General features: G+C 40.6%; 1 long non-coding RNA gene across 2 annotated transcripts in view; it reads left to right on the top strand.

The window, feature by feature from the left end:
* LOC309708825 overlaps window positions 1–14212 on the top strand; it is a 53759-nt gene that overhangs the window by 6671 nt on the left and 32876 nt on the right. Inside the window, exons 1-2 of one of the 2 annotated variants that reach the window (XR_014277331.1) lie at window positions 4272–4504; window positions 4780–4850. This is a non-coding gene — a long non-coding RNA (uncharacterized lncRNA). Of the gene's footprint in view, window positions 1–4271; window positions 4505–4779; window positions 4851–14212 lie in introns of those variants that run through there. The other variant, XR_014277330.1, reaches the window with a different exon arrangement.

Genomic DNA, 14212 nt, shown 5'->3' with positions numbered 1-14212 from the left:
GACACCTGTCCACAGCCTCAAACAGTCAGACTCCAAACTCCGCCATGGCCAAGACCAAAGAGCTTTCGAAGGACACCAGGAAAAGTATTGTAGACCTGCACCAGACTGGGAAGAGTGAATCTACAATAGGCAAGCAGCTTGGTGTGAAAAAATCAACTGTGGGAGCAATCATCAGAAAATGGAAGACATACAAGACCACTGATAATCTCCCACGATCTGGGGCTCCACGCAAGATCTCATCCCGTGGGGTCAAAATGATCATGAGAACGGTGAGCAAAGATCCCAGAACCACACGGGGGGACCTGGTGAATGACCTGCAGAGAGCTGGGACCAAAGTAACAAAGGTCACCATCAGTAACACACTACAACGGCAGGGAATCAAATCCCGCAGTGCCAGACGTGTTCCGCTGCTGAAGCCAGTGCATGTCCAGGCCCGTCTGAAGTTTGCCAGAGAGCACATGGATGATACAGCAGAGGATTGGGAGAATGTCATGTGGTCAGATAAACCAAAGTAGAACTTTTTGGTATAAACTCAACTCGTCGTGTTTGGAGGACGAAGAATACTGAGTTGCATCCCAAGAACACCATACCTACTGTGAAGCATGGGGGTGGAAACATCATGCTATGGGGCTGTTTTTCTGCCAAGGGGACAGGACGACTGATCCGTGTTAAGGACAGAATGAATGGGGCCATGTATCGTGAGATTTTGAGCCAAAACCTCCTTCCATCAGTGAGAACTTTGAAGATGAAACGAGGCTGGGTCTTCCAACATGATAATGATCCAAAACACACCGCCCGGGCAACAAAGGAGTGGCTCCGTAAGAAGCATTTGAAAGTCCTGGAGCGGCCTAGCCAGTCTCCAGACCTCAACCCCATAGAAAATCTGTGGCGGGAGTTGAAAGTCTGTGTTGCTCGGCGACAGCCCCAAAACATCACTGCTCTCGAGAAGATCTGCATGGAGGAATGGGCCAAAATACCAGCTACTGTGTGTGCAAACCTGGTAAAGACCTATAGTAAACGTTTGACCTCTGTTATTGCCAACAAAGGTTATGTTACAAAGTATTGAGTTGTATTTTTGTTATTGACCAAATACTTATTTTCCACCCTGATTTATGAATAAATTCTTTACAAATCCTACCATGTGGATTCATGGATTTTTTTTTTCACATTCTGTCTCTCACAGTTGAAGTGTACCTCTGGTGCAAATTACTGACCTCTGTCATCATTTTAAGTGGGGGAACTTGCACAATCGGTGGCTGACTAAATACTTTTTTGCCCCACTGTACATACAAAAATGTTTGGGTACCTGAGGAGTGTACTACAAAGCAAGGTTCACTTGATACAAACCGTGGTAACTTATGCCTAACATAAGTTATTCACAGCATCTTTTAACTGCCGTATAGTTTCTCTGTTTCGTTTGTTTCTACATCACAAATGAAGCCTCGCTGTAACGTTAAAGCAGGGCAAACTACATATATCATTGTCACTTGAATTTAAATGTATTCAGCTGGTGACACAGAGAACATATAAATGTTTTTGTACTTTTTTATCTGTTGCTCGGTCTCTGCTACACTGCTGCAGTCGTAACTGTTAGAACACAGAACATACCAAGAATACATATGCAGCCAATAAATTCAATTTGACTTTGATTTACTGACAAACTTCCACATCTCCTTTATTAATCTTTATATATATTTAGACACTTTCTAGTTTCAGAGCTCAAAGGTGCAGCCTTCACATTAGAAATAAACAGCAGCAGAGTGCACTCAGCATTAGCATAATTAACTTGAATTAAAAAGTTTACTTTAATAAACTAAAATTAATTAATTAGTGCTAGATTAATGTCGTGTTTTGTTTGCAACAGTGTTGCAATTTACTGTTATTTTTTTTTATTCTTTATAGATGTTTTTATCACCATCGCCTGATAATGTCTCAGATTAGAGGAGGTGGCACTCACAGGGATCATTTTGTGCCAAAAAAGTAATACAGCACATAAAACACTTTTTCTGTGAGCGTGCCAGAGCCTGAAGCAGAAAGTCTGGCTCAACAGAGAAAATTGATGACCATCACCCTGTACCTGTTGTCGAGCCAGAAATGCAAAAGAATCCATGTTGAACTTTCTTCATATTTTATCCTTCTAGCTGTTATTACAAGATATTAGGGTGCGATTACTCAAATATTTTTGGTTAGATTTAAATATTTTAAACAAAACTGTTATCTCATGATTTAGTAAATGTAATTCTGCAACTTTGTAGATATGTCCAGTTTAATTTATCTCTGCAATACTGATTAAATAAAAATAAATAAGATACATTTTTGTCTCCAAACAAAAATTCTTTGTGTTACATATTTTTAAGAAGAAAAGATTAAATATTTAAATTTTCAAGCATTAAAAAAACATCTGTGTAGTCTTTTTTGGTTGTATGCTTTGTTGTTGTTTTTTGCTACAGAAGGAAATCCTTATGATGATGATGAAACCTTTCAGATAAGGACTCAAAATAAACCAGAGACTGTTTTCCACGAATTGATTTGAAAAAAAATTGAATTGGATTAAACTGATTGTCTCTGTGACTTAACTCTGTTTTAACAATTAAAACGTGCTGCATACATTTTTTTAAATAGCAATAATAATTGGCAATTTAAAGCCACCATTTTTTCTCACAGTTTTTGACTTCATAAGGCTCTGGCTGTCCTCTGGCCAGTCTCTTTGACTAGCAGCCCAAGGGTCAGACCAGTGGAGTGGAAGTTGAAGAGGGTTGTTTGAACGTAATAGGTTTTGACTGGCATGTGTTACGCGCTCCACTGCACCATTGATTGAGCGCTTGTTTGCTAAATCACTGCTGGTTTCCCCTGTCTGGTAGCCCTGTGACACGTGTGGTGTGTGGTCACTTCAGCTGGAAGAGAGAGAAAGGGAGAGAAAGCAGCGGGTCATGTGATCAAAAGGTGACACAAGTCAAAGATGTGAGTCAAAAAAAACAGACAAGAAGAGTGGAAATAGAGGGTGGAGAAGTCTTCCTTTTATGATGAAACTCTCCAGCTGAGAAATCATCAGTCCCTTAATTCATTCGCAAATCTTAGCACTTTAGTCTTTCCTCCATGGACACTTGGCACAACACCCCTCCTCCTCTTCCTCTCTCCCATTTCACTCCCACTCTGCCCGCACCCTCTGCGATTCAGACATGCTTTTTACAGCTTGGAGGAAGTGGCAGTGAAGGCAGGCTGGTGTCATGGGTCAATGTCACTCAGCCAGCCATCAACTCAACGGATGTGGATCACTGGGATGAGACCTCCCAGCAATCTCTCTTCTGGTCTCACGTTGCCATTATTAATCGATCCCAGCTAATAGACTTCACACTAATGACGGGGGGGAAGCCAAAATGTGCTGTGCATCACAATACTTTGACTATGTTTACAAATTGAGCATGGGTACTAGGTACACCTCAGACATGCAGGTAATTGACATCTTCCTGCTATTCATGTCTGATATCAGCTAGATTTGTTCTTTAAGTGAAGCAGCCCTTTCATTGAGATTCTGGATGTAAAACAATATAATCTGTTATCATGAATGCAGGTCCACATGAATTCAGCAAACTAAGATCTAAAAATCAGAGTTAAGAAACTGAAGGGATCGGGCCGATTTGTGAAATATCACGAAAATCACTGGATAGCGAGCCATAAAATTTGCTATTCATGTCTTTTGAGATATATCCCAAGATTTGATGCATCTTAGTTATTATTATTGTGTCTAATACTTTTCAGAATTAGATTGCTAAAACTCTATAGCTGTGTCATAGTGTAGTTGTTTAAACATTTTCCTCACTAGCTAAAGATGCCAGTTTGATTTAAAAGGAGACAAAAATACCAAAACGGTTGTGCCGGTAACTGCATCTGGTGTCAAAATCTGCCAGATCAAATATGTAAAACTTTCTGCTGGGGTGACCTTTCGTGAAAAAGGGAGTTGCTAAAGGTAGCTTTGTTTTGCTAAACTTCTAATCTAAGAAGCATGTTGGTATTTCCAAGTAACATCTTTTGTTCTCGAGCTGGCAAGTGTTTCAATGTTTAGTACTTAATCTTATCAGTTTATGATAAATATACAGTATTCCTTAGATGTTTATATTAAAGTAATCTCTAAAAACCATACTGTATTTCCTGCATATAAATATGGAGAGTTTGTAGTCTGTGGTCCGATTTCGTCAGTTTTTGACAAATTATCTTTGAGAAGACTGGTTGTGTGCTTCGGTGTGGTGTGACGAGCAAAAGAGGGACAGCAAAACTGCTAGCTGTTGTTTAATGACCATTTAGATTTTTTATTGTTTTTGTTGTTGTGTTTTGGATGGGCTTTTTAGAATTAATCTGTATTCTTGAACAATGACAGTCCAGGAAGCGGAAGCTAAGACCAGACATTTTTATTTGCTATCTGAATATCCTGTCTAAACCACAGAGCCCAAAATACTCTTCTATGGAAAGCAACACTTCAGTCCAGCCTATTGGCTACTAGACTGAGGTATGTTGCATGAGTATGTGCTCACATAGCAAATGACTGCTCTAATCTTGAAATATATATTTTTTGATATTTCAGTTTTGGATAGCAGCAAGTTTTTAACGGCGTACAGGCTAGCATAGTATAAGCTATGCTATATGTTAGCATTTACATTAATTTCAAATACAGAGAAAAATGTTAAGTAAACCTTTTAGATTTAAACTCTTCTGTTCTGCAGAAAGACATTAACTAGCTCATTGTTTTATATCATTCTCTTCTATTTCCCTCTATAATTCTAGATAGGTTGTTGAAAATATCACAGCTAGCCTACGCAGCGCCTGGAGTCCTCCCCGTGCCTCTGGAAGGCTTGGTGAGTAAACAGTGTCTTTGCTGATTACAACTCCTCTCTCTCTGCAGCCCAAGGTAAGCTAAAACACTTTGATCTGTTATTGATTGTCTCCCTCCTTCTCCTTATCCCTCCACCCTCTTTCCTCGCTCCCGCTAAAACATAGGTGAGTCAGCCAGCGGCCCGAGGCACTGAAGCAGAAACCAGCAGGCGCGCTGCTGTGTTTCTAATGCTGACCACTGAGGTTAATTGATACTCTCTCTGTGGTGTAAAAATTATAATTATGTTTAAGGGAAACTGAGGAGCTGTTTAGACAGGAGAATACTAATACAGTTTCAGATACAGAGTAGCTGCAAAATGAGTACCACAAGACTATATTGAATCACCATTAGATTCTTTGACAGGGAGTGTGACGCAATGCACAGGATGTAGAGAGGAGCAAACAAGGAGAAAAAACCCAAAAGAGAGCTGTGACAAATTAAAGGAGAGCTAGTCAAGTGTCAATCGGCACAAAATAAAATCTGGCAGTTAGTGGGCGTTAGTTTGGACAAATACTGGTATTTTAAGAGTGCAGGAAAAACTGTAGAAGTCCTTTGAGCTGTTGCAGAATTTAAAAGCTTCCTATGTTTTGGCATGAGCCAGGGAAGTGTAGGCTCTTTGGCCCTGCTTCAGATCCCATCCTTCTGCAAAATCCAATCAAAGAGCAGCTGAGGATAATAGTAAGAACTCCATTTGACAGCTTTACTTTTCATCATTTTCAAATGCGATAACATGCAGTAAAATGGCACATTTTCACATTTTCCTGACTAGCAAACTCTTCGGGTCTCTTGAGTGATGAGAGCAGCGGCCTGCCAGTAGCAGCCTCTGTCGTCACCTTCATAGTTTCGACGGACTGATGGGAGAAAAACACATTTTTAAAATGAAAGGTTCAACTTAAATCACAAAGCACTCACGTGACCTGAGTGTTTTTTGAATGTGCTACATGGTAGGAAGGGAATAACCCGCTGCTAATATTGTGGTGTACGTAGATTTATAATCCTAATCCAGTAGGGGGCTTGAAAAGGCTGAAACACACAGTATAAGAAAATTACAGTGGCAGCAACCAGCTGATTTGTACTTCATATGTGTTGCTGGATGCTCTCGTGATTTTGACCATCATACTGCAGCAGCAACAGAGCAGAACCCCAAAGGACCGAGGCCAGATGAAGGAATTGAGGAATCGATCAAAGCCCTGGTAGCAACGAGCTGAGATCTATCCTATGCCTTGGTTGTGCTTGACATTGGAGAGTGATTTAGTGGCTTCAGAGTGCTAAGTGTCATGTTCCCACATACTCTCCTTAATGAGAAAGTGTGGAAAAGAACTCACTATCTGCTTAGTCTGTTTTCATTTTTTCTTCTTGTGTAGCATGTCTGTTTCATTTCTCTCTCACGCCTCTCCGTGTGAGGGGGGTGCAGCTGTGAGATGATGAAGTTTCAGGGAAAGGTGGATGTGCCATCCATTACAGGAGGTGGAAAGGTGCAGATAAATCACCTTATCAGCCCTGCCTTCTCCCCACTGAGCTCAGGGAGCAGAGCAAGGGGAAATCCATCAACCTCCACAAATGGGACATGACTTAGAGATCACTCTGCCTCTATATAGGCCTCTGTACATACCTTGCACTGGCTTTAACATTGTATTATAACTCAGATCGAGTTCCATCCAGGCTGAGGCAGACATCCTTGTACAAGATGCAAAGAATAGTGTCTTTACTTTTCAAGCGTATTTGTTTGGTTATGGTTGATGTTTTCTGCTAAATCAAAGTCCAAAAATGTGCCTTACTTATACAGCAACAGTGTACAACAGTTTCCTGGTTGGACTTGGTGATGTTGGGCTTCAGGAAGACATTCAGTGCTGTTGTTTGGCTCTGAAATACCAAACTAGTAATGAAATGTTGTCCCCGCTGCAGGAGCTGTGTGCACGGCCTGGCTTTTGTCATTTGCATCACCTTCTAACAACATTGCCAGATAAGACTGCCAGTATTCATGATTTCATCATGATTCACTCAAGATTCATCAAGTATGTATAACCCAGGATGTTGTATTATTATCATAATGGTAAGGCTAGATTTTGCTAACTATGACGTTTTTTTCTGGTTGAGAAAAAGTTGTGGTTATTTGGAAAAGGACAAATATTAATTGCAGTTTTGTAATGGTACACAGACTTCTATTAGAAACAATATTATTACTGTCATGGTCCTGGGTCGGTGACCCAGTGTTTTTGGTTGTGTACGTTTTCTTTTGATCGTTTTTTGTATTATCACTGTTGTGTTGGGTTTCCCAGGGTTTAGTTGGGTTCCCTCTGTTTGGTGTCATCCCTCCTTGTGTATCCCCCTTAGTGTGGTAGGTCTCTGTGTTTAGTCCGCGTCTCTGAGTTTGTGTCATTACGTGTATGTGTTTCCTGTTTTACTTTGAAGGTCTTTGTCTGATGTCAGTGCGTTCTGTTTACGTTTCCCCTGCCTCATCAGCTGTGATGTCTTCCAGGTGTGTTCCCCTCCTGTTTCCCATCCCTTGATTCCTGGTGTGTGTATTTATAGTGTGTGTTACCTCGTCCTCGTTGCTGGTTCGTCTGCTTCTCTCCATCCGTCTTCCGTGTATTTCCTCGTACCTCCCTGCATATCTGTTTCTGGTTAGTTTCTGTTAGTTTTTCCCAGTTTAGGTTTTCTTAGTTTCATGTTCACCTTCACCATCCCTGTTGTATCCTCTTTTGGTTTAATAAACTCACTTGCACCAGAGCTGCCGCATTTTGGGTCCTAAATCATTTTCACACGGCTTTCACTGCAACTTGTGACAATTACCTTAATCTACAAAAAGGTAACGACATGTAAATGCACAATTTGAGGGCAAGAGCTTTGGTACTAGCAGCTATCTGGTTTCCATTTGTAGTCGTTTTATCAGGTTTTCAGTGCATGCAGGAGAACAACTACAGGGAGTGCAGAATTATTAGGCAAGTTGTATTTTTGAGGAATAATGTTATTATTGAACAACAACTATGTTCTCAATGAACCCAAAAAACTCATTAATGTCAAAGCTGAATGTTTTTGGAAGTAGTTTGTATTTAGTTTTAGCTATTTTAGGGGGATATCTGTGTGTGCAGGTGACTATTACTGTGCATAATTATTAGGCAACTTAACAAAAAACAAATATATACCCATTTCAATTATTTATTTTCACCAGTGAAACCAATATAACATCTCCACATTCACAAATATACATTTCTGACATTCAAAAACAAAACAAAAACAAATCCGCGACCAATATAGCCACCTTTCTTTGCAAGGACACTCAAAAGCCTGCCATCCATGGATTCTGTCAGTGTTTTGATCTGTTCACCATCAACATTGCGTGCAGCAGCAACCACAGCCTCCCAGACACTGTTCAGAGAGGTGTACTGTTTTCCCTCCTTGTAAATCTCACATTTGATGATGGACCACAGGTTCTCAATGGGGTTCAGATCAGGTGAACAAGGAGGCCATGTCATTAGTTTTTCTTCTTTTATACCCTTTCTTGCCAGCCACGCTGTGGAGTACTTGGACGCGTGTGATGGAGCATTGTCCTGCATGAAAATCATGTTTTTCTTGAAGGATGCAGACTTCTTCCTGTACCACTGCTTGAAGGTGTCTTCCAGAAACTGGCAGTAGGACTGGGAGTTGAGCTTGACTCCATCCTCAACCCGAAAAGGCCCCACAAGCTCATCTTTGATGATACCAGCCCAAACCAGTACTCCACCTCCACCTTGCTGGCGTCTGAGTCGGACTGGAGCTCTCTGCCCTTTACCAATCCAGCCACGGGCCCATCCATCTGGCCCATCAAGACTCACTCTCATTTCATCGGTCCATAAAACCTTAGAAAAATCAGTCTTGAGATATTTCTTGGCCCAGTCTTGACGTTTCAGCTTGTTCAGTGGTGGTCGTCTTTCAGCCTTTCTTACCTTGGCCATGTCTCTGAGTATTGCACACCTTGTGCTTTTGGGCGCTCCAGTGATGTTGCAGCTCTGAAATATGGCCAAACTGGTGGCAAGTGGCATCTTGGCAGCTGCACGCTTGACTTTTCTCAGTTCATGGGCAGTTATTTTGCGCCTTGGTTTTTCCACACGCTTCTTGCGACCCTGTTGACTACTTTGAACGAAACGCTTGATTGTTCGATGATCACGCTTCAGAAGCTTTGCAATTTTGAGACTGCTGCATCCCTCTGCAAGATATCTCACTATTTTTGACTTTTCTGAGCCTGTCAAGTCCTTCTTTTGACCCATTTTGCCAAAAGAAAGGAAGTTGCCTAATAATTATGCACACCTGATATAGGGTGTTGATGTCATTAGACCACACCCCTTCTCATTACAGAGATGCACATCACCTAATATGCTTAATTGGTAGTAGGCTTTCGAGCCTATACAGCTTGGAGTAAGACAACATGCATGAAGAGGATGATGTGGACAAAATACTCATTTGCCTAATAATTCTGCACTCCCTGTAGAGGATCACTTTTCCCAGAAAGGAATTTCAGAACATAAGCTAATACCTATGGCCTCAGTCCCAGGAACTGCTCAGAGCCGACCTGGCTACAAAAACTCATCAGCTACTCACTAAGTGGTAGTGAAATAACCAAACATGCTGCAACTAATAAATAGAGACTGTTGGTCTTCAAAGTAAAAATAGCGGTAAGGCACAACTTTCATTTTCAAGACAAATGTTCTCCATTTCGATTGCATCGCATTTTTCAAGTTTCACTACAGCTTGGCAAGTAGTTGGCCAGTGTTTGCAGTCAAGTTGGTGTCTTCTATACAAACCATGTGACCAGCTTCACCTAGCGACTGCCAACTAGTTGGGGAATTCACATTTTTCCCTAGCCACTTAACAGCGGGTCAATCACAGGTCTCTAGTCCTGTGTGACTGAGGCCTGATAATGATTTAGCTTTTCATTAGCTCTCTAATAATGTGTCTGCATTAATACATAATGGATAGGATTCGTATGGGACAGGAAGTCTTGAGTCCCATATCTGCTGGCTACTACACATGCCCCATCTTCTTGGCCTTTGTCCAGTAAGACTAGCTGATGAGTTTTATTGTCATCACCCCAGCATCCACATCTTTAATCCCACATATCCAGTACATCATGATCCCACACTTCATACAACACAACAGGCAAATCAAGCTTCTTACTCAAAGTGCTTTATGTAGTCATTCAAAACATAAAGGAATTTAGCAAATTAGCTAATCCAAAAAATAAATAAATAAATGAAAAAACTCTAATAACTCTTGTATAACTAAGTTGGAACATTTCAATTTTGTGTGTGGAGCTTTATTACTCATTTGATTTTTTGTTTGCGTATCAGCATATGTGTTTTCTGTTCACACCGACAACATATTTTTCATGTCATTACTCAAGTGCCAAGGACTGGAAGCGCAGCCTCTTTGTCTATTAACAAGTCACGGCAACAAGTCAGCATCTTTTTCTCCTTACTCACATGAAAACTTTTTAAATTTGTTGATATTGTGGGTCTTTTCCAATTTTATGTATGTTTTATTCTCATAATAAAAACAGGCGCATACATTTAGCCGCATGAGGTTAACGCGAATATCAGCGCTATCGAAGTGATTCATTATACACTCATGTAAATTTCCCCGTGATCTTCTGCATCTCAGCATCCACAATTGCTGTACGGTGTACACCTATGGCTCCACACACAAGGTTGCTAAGCAACAATAATGACAGTGACCTTTTAGAAATCAGTGGGATATGTCCCGCTAGTGGAAATGATTTCACCACACACTCCAGCGCACGTGTGGGGCCTCAGTGTTTACCTCAGCTCACGTCCTGAATAGGCTGACAGAGAAAGAGAACACCTTCATACAACATCATGCAAAGGCATTAAGCACATTTTTGCCCTTGAGGAAACCGGAGGAGTTAGCACTTCCCCGCTAGCTCTGAATGTAGTGCCTTGTCACCAACCCCCTTTAATGTAAAAGCAGTCTATTGGTATTCAGCTGCACAGGTATCTAAGAGAGAAAAGCCTTTTAAACATCTTAACCGCTGTTTGTTCTGTCTCTAGAGGGCATGTGCCGTACACTGGGGGTTTGAGAATAGACAAGGAGAATTGCAAATTTGTTTTGCCAGCTACATGTGCTCTGTAATTCCATGCCCGCTGCATTGTGAGAGATTGTGTTAGATTTTGCATAAACACGCACAAAGGCGGGATGTTTTGTTTAATTCTTTGAAGATTTGGGATGCTTAGTTGTGATTAATGACTCCTCTGCAGAAGGAACATTACACAGAGAGCAGATATGATGTTACCTTTGTGTTGTTTTGCTGCTACGGTTGTTGTCTTTTTCTGAGAACAGCTAGAGAGCAACAAGAACACATGTAACAGGTTTTCATATTTTACTTTTGATTGGCATACGAGACTACACACCAGAAGACGGTGATGGTTGAAGCAAACAAACAAGACTGAGGCCTGTAAGATATTTAGGTTTAGATGAAGACATCATTATATTGAAGTGATTTGCTATTTTGCTTACTTACAATATTTTTCAGAATTACTTTAATGCATTTTGTTGCTAACATTTATAAAACCAGCATCTGAATGTTGGTCCCCGTGGCTTAGTTTACAGTAAAATGCTTTACCGTGTTATCAGTATAACTTCAGTATAATTAAAATTTTATAGCTAAGGGTTAAATGACAATGACTCAAAATGTCCAAATATAAGGCAAATATAATAATTAAACCATACAAAGTTACACATCACTGAGAGCGGAATATTGATTTGATGAGACTGGTCAACATCACATTTACACCTTTACTGTTTGTGCCGTAATTTCTTGACAGACCGTGTCATTGGGAAGGCACTGCACATCACATATGAAAAACACTGATCACAGCTACAGAAGCTGGATGAGGTTTTTCAAAAAAGAAATTCTCTGAACGCTGCATTGCAACAGAAGACGTCAGCTGATATGAACAGATATGAGTCTGTGTCTCAGTATTTGTCAAACTGGATCACAAATCAGAAGTGGAGACCTTTTGACATCAGAAGTAAAGTAGTACCTGTTGAAATGTGTTGGTTGTCTTGGTTGGAACTACTACTACTTGGAAGACACGCTTTACGTTTCCAGTTGTGTCGCAAGTTTTCAAGTTTCACTAGTGCTCAGCAAGTGTTTTTGCAGACAATTCAGCATCTTTCACACAAAAACTGCAGATGACCGTGGAAGTCCTCATGTAACCAAGCCAAAACACACAGGTTTTTTGGTACTGCACCTTCACTGCAACCAGGATAGCCAGCAACTTGCAGCAAACACTCACCAAATTGTTGGTCCCCCTTTTAAGAAATCCTTTTACAGAGTTACTAGGAGGTTGCCGACCGATCTAGGCCTGTGTAACTGAGGCCTTATGAAAACTGGTTCAACATTTTGCATGAAATTGCTTACACAATGAACCAATTCTGAGGTGTTTAAAGGGGACTAACTTTTTAACAGATGAGAGCGTGATACAATTTAAATAACATGTCGCAAGCCCTTGTTTATGCAGGGAAAAGCAGACATTGGACAGTTCTATTTATGTGCAGTTGTGCCAAAGCACTTGTGATGTGTTCAAAAGCACGAGAATTTGCATTTATTACGCACCAAGGTGACTAAATGAGGTTTAGGTTAAACAGGTACAGTACTTTTGAGAATTTTAGCTCACATCTGAGAAATGTACCAAGGCAACAGAGAAAACTGTAAATTCAGCACAACAGGGAATGACCTAAATGAAAGCAGAAGAAAGTTCCCCAGGCAGAAAGTGTAAGAGAACAGGAAACCTCCTTGGTGTTCATCTCTTAAGTCCTGGGTATGCATCTGAATGACAAACCTGTGTGTCTGTCCCCCTTTTAAGAAATCCTTTACAAGTGGTGAGACACCAGGGCCAGGGCTGTGGAGGCTGTATATTTCTATTCATAATTGATGACCCGGACCCAGACAGACAGCACACTACACATGTAATATGGATTCACTCTTGGTTTCAGATGCATGCCCTCGTCTGGACTTGACTCTAAGCCATCATTGTGTGTGGAGCTGGAATGGAGAGGGAATGGCATATGTGTATGGGAGGCTGGCTACATGTGCAAGGGTGTTCACATGTGTGTGTGTGTGATATGGTTGTTACAGCCAAAAATATAATAGACCGACCTTGTGTTCACCAGCACAAGTTTGGCTCATGTTGTGACTGTTGATTCCAAGTTTGGCTTTCCAAATTTCTGTTTTTAGAACTATTTCTTTGACTTCCTACCAGTTGCTTATTTTGTTTCACACTTACTTTGGTTCCTGTGCACCTCTGAGACAAACACAAGCTTAGGGGCTGTTACCTTTGTAGATTCCTGGAGACTAATTGATCAGGAATCCAAGCCCTGGTGTGTTTGCTTGGTCTCACGTTACTGTTCCAGTTTCAGTGAAGGTTCACTTGTTAACATCTTGTTTTATTCAAATCCCTGGTGATTTTTCTTACACCCTGTGATCAGGTGATTGAAAATGTGTCTTCTCCTATTATACGTCTATGGTGCGAAATTCATAAAGGAGATGATGATTAATGCTGGCAGTCAGTTTTGGCATATTTTGACATAATCTGACTAATTGACTAATCCACGTCTGACAACAGACATGGATCATATTAACTTTGTTATAGGCTAAAGCAGCGATTCCCAACCTTTCCATCTCCTTGATGGGTTTAAAAAAAAGAAGATTTTTCAGGTTTAAAATAGTTTTATTCCATATTAGCTTCTTATTTCAACCATTCAGTATGTTCGGTGACACTCTAGTTATTCACACATTTTCGTATTATTATTTTAACCTGTTCAGGTCTTAACCAAATATTATAGTTGCGCTTATTTTTCCACTTACCGCTGGCCTTCAGAAGTACCCCTGAAGCACTGAGGTATTCACGGGGCTGAAGTACAAACTAATGTGTAAAAGACGTGTGTTGCGATCATGTGTGCCATGCGACGACAAGCCTTAACTGGACAATTTTTAGCTGGAAAACCAAACAGAAAATCTGTGCAGAAAATAACCACCATATTAGTGACTTGAAAGCTGTAGATATCCTCATGATCATTGTAAGTGACCTCAAAAACAGTGTGTCCATGCTGTTCTGCTCTTGCTGTTCTTGATTTTGGACTTAATTTTAAGACTCATCTTTCAAATTACAATAACAGGTGTAATCATTAAGCATTCTACAACACTTGACCTGGTAAAAAAAAGAGCGCCATTAATCCATGAATATTATAGTCACAATGTGTAATGAGGCTACTGATGCAACAGATAAATGCACCATTAACAAACATAACGTGTTCGTACATTGTGCAGTAACACAACTCAGTTTGCTC

This window comes from Aulonocara stuartgranti (genome assembly GCF_965226115.1).
Source record: "Aulonocara stuartgranti genome assembly, chromosome: 6".
NCBI lineage: Eukaryota > Metazoa > Chordata > Actinopteri > Cichliformes > Cichlidae > Aulonocara > Aulonocara stuartgranti.
The sequence above is the reverse complement of the archived record's forward strand: the minus strand, read 5'-3'. Positions and strand labels throughout refer to the sequence as shown.